Source organism: Vigna angularis, chromosome 5, assembly GCF_016808095.1.
Source record: "Vigna angularis cultivar LongXiaoDou No.4 chromosome 5, ASM1680809v1, whole genome shotgun sequence".
Lineage (NCBI taxonomy): Eukaryota > Viridiplantae > Streptophyta > Magnoliopsida > Fabales > Fabaceae > Vigna > Vigna angularis.
The window spans coordinates 4,007,157-4,010,537 of record NC_068974.1 but is presented as its reverse complement, the minus strand read 5'-3'; the positions used below and the strand labels follow the sequence as shown (position 1 = coordinate 4,010,537).

The window sequence follows — 3,381 nt, the reverse complement described above, 5'->3', positions numbered from 1 at the left end:
AAGAAAAATCTCATATCACTTGTATTAAATTTTTGAATGATAAATAAGAATATATTACACACAACCCACAATTTAAAAGATATAATTCCCTGATAGGATAATTAAAATTTAAAATAATTAAATATGTAGATAAAAAGAGGGAGAGAGACGTGCATGCGGAGGAAAGATCACATGGTTTTCTACTAAACATAAAAAAAATTCGTAACAATTAAAGTAACATAAATTGCACTTTCTCTTCTCAGTTTAAGGGCTTTGGAATATTTAAAAAAGAATACACCCTTTTTTGAAACAAATTTATTAAAATAACCTAATGCTTGTCATTAAATGCATTATTTGGATTGAGATAAAAGGAGTAATTGATTTGAGCATAAATTCGTAATAAAATTAATATTTGATTGAAATATGAAAAGAATTGTCAATTTAAAATCACCTTATATGGTTCAAAATGCATGGTAACGGTGTAAGTACGTTTTCTTTATTTAAAAAAATACATTTTTCGAATTAAAGAGATTCTAAATTAGAGGATCCACAATGTTTTTCCTTCATTGAAGCCACAAAATTGTATTAAATAAAAGAACTAAATTAAATAACAACCAAGCACTTGAGCACCGAAGTGAATTCAAGATTCCACGATGTGAACACAAAGAGAAAAAGACTTACATGCTTAGGTTCTCTAAATATATTAATGTAAAAAGTATAAAAATAAAATTATTTGGAATATTTGAAAATTGTGATTAATGTTTTCGCGATGATAAATATTACACTCATAAGAGTTTTTCTATATTTAAAAGGAATTAACCCTCTAAATAGAATAAATTCTTTAAATATAGTGTCAACTGTTTACAGTTTCAATACATGTGTACAAAAATTAACAAGGGAGCGTATTCTTATAAATGATTTCGTACCAATTATTTTGTTTATATAAACCCTTGGCCTCATATTTAATCATAATATCAACAACAAACCTAAATTTATAGTTATTGGTGTTGCTGTTCTGTTTCGGTGATGGCTAAGATTTCTTTCACTTTGATGTTCACTTTAACCCTGATCATTGCAGGTATATATATAACAATTTTTTGTATATTTTTTTATTATTATCCAAGTTGTAGTCGTGTTGTAAAACAATATAGTGCCATTCATATATCCCTCGTTTACGTCATACAAATGCAGTAAACTAATGGTTCTATCAGCATAGTTTTATTAATGCCTGTGATGATCTCTATGTCTCTGTATCTTTGTGAAGAACATATTCATAATATTCCTTACACTTATTTTTCTTTCATTGCCTTTTACATTATCATAGCTTTTTCAAGAACAAGTGGAGCAATGCCAGAAAAACCGTGTATACTACTATTGAATCCAAATTACTGCAACCTCAGTACGTGTCGTATGGAATGTGAGGAACAATATCACGGAACTGGATATTGCGTTGACGTATATCCTCACAAATGTGTTTGTGCATACTCTTGCTCTCATTAGAAGGACATGTTCTAATGTTTAATTTGGAATACGAAAGAATAAGAAAATAAAATGATTTCTACTGTTACTTTATACTATTAACAGTTGAAGCTTTGGTGTAGTATGTCTATATTTTATTCTTCCACGAAGATATAGAAAAGTACTTAGCCAATGATTTCTAAGCATACAACGTTGAACAGTAGAATTAATGGGGAAAATAAGTGTTGACAACGAGAAAGGACATGCATAGTCTTCTTTCTTCCTACCTTTTTTCCTGAATTTTGATCAGTATTAAGACTTAATAATAAAAGAGTTTAACAAAAATAGATTTGATTTTACTGCATAATCAATTCAAATTTGACAACACCATCATTTTAATAATCCATTTACTAGAGAGAAAATAAATAAAATAGAAAAAGTAGTCGAAAATATGAGATTTTGAATTGAAAACAAAATGAAGTGAAAAAAGAAAAAGAAAATAAAAGAAGAGAAATAGATAAGAAAATTATATGGTTGAAATAAAATAAATAAATACTAAAATAAATATTGATATTTATGATTTTTAAAATTAATAAAAATAAATATTATTATGTTTTGCAAATGTAATTTATTATTAACATTTAATTATTTTTTATTACTAACAGTATTTTGTCATTTTATTTTATGTTTTTCATTATTCACAAACATTAATATTATTATCATTTATTTTGTACTACTGTCTTAATTAAAAGAATCACGTTTAAAGGATACAGTGCACATATATAACAATTAATATATATTTAAATTTCTTATAATATATATATATATATATATATATATATAAAAGAATTTCTTATTTTATATACATAGCCTTTTACAAAATTTGTAGGTCTGGCCTAATTTTTGGTGTCCCAACTCTTTAAAAAATGGATCACGAGAACATATTTTCCAAAATTATATGTTAACATCATTATCTTTTATTAGTTATTATCTTTTTTGATATTTTTATTTTCAATAGTCTTATATGTATTATAAAATATTTGGGAAGTATCACTTTTACTTTGATATTCATTACATTCATAATTATTTACATATTTTTACTCTCTTACTGATATAAGTATCAAAAAGTGGGGTCGATCTTTCCTCTTTCCTCTAATCACACGTGGAGCTCGATTCAAATTACTCTACATTAGCAACCTGATATTCAACGAGTGTATGCCATGTTGAAGTGGATGAATCCCTTAGGTGAAAGAATTTTGATGATAAAAAAACATTCATATATACTACTAAACAAGAAAGTCTTTAGTTAAATGAGAAACAAGGGACATGTGTTTAATTGATACATACAACTTAAATGCTTAATCAACATGTTTTGCATATCAAATTATATTTTGAAAAAATGGTTTTATATGTTTAATCTTTGACATTTGAGGTTTATAATGTTTATATAAGTTGGAAATCTAGCACCGAGTCTTAGAGGTATGGTTGGGTCATTGAAAATGACTACACCGGATGTCTGGCAAGGTCTTTTGTAAAATCATAAAACATGTTCAAAATGACAAAAGACCTTAACAACTTTTTTTGTTAGAAATGATCTTGGTGAGAAATTTCAAACTGGAAATCTTTGCTAAGTATTTAAAAGCTTTGGAAAACAACATAATGGTGTTGTGGAAAGGAAATGACAAGAACCATCTTAAATGGTAATTTCACATGTAAGCGCTTTTAAACAAAGGCTTACAAAACAAAGTTTAAATAAAACTCATTAGTTTTTGTTGAATTGGCTAAGAAAACATCAATATTTCCAAGTTAGTAGTTAACAAATTAGATAGAGTTAAGTTAAGTTTAAGTCGTATCAATGAATACGAAATTGATTCTCAACAATTGATTCTTATAAAATCCTACATGAAGGGTTAATAAAACATAATCTAAATAATAAAATATAAA

At 26.2% G+C, this 3,381-nt stretch overlaps 1 long non-coding RNA gene across 1 annotated transcript; it reads left to right on the top strand.

The window, feature by feature from the left end:
- The first annotated feature begins 885 nt into the window (after positions 1 to 885).
- On the top strand, positions 886 to 1,551 carry LOC108339784 (uncharacterized). The gene is made up of 2 exons (XR_001833115.2): positions 886 to 1,057; positions 1,304 to 1,551. It is a non-coding gene; the product is annotated as an uncharacterized LOC108339784 (long non-coding RNA).
- Positions 1,552 to 3,381: the final 1,830 nt, after the last annotated feature.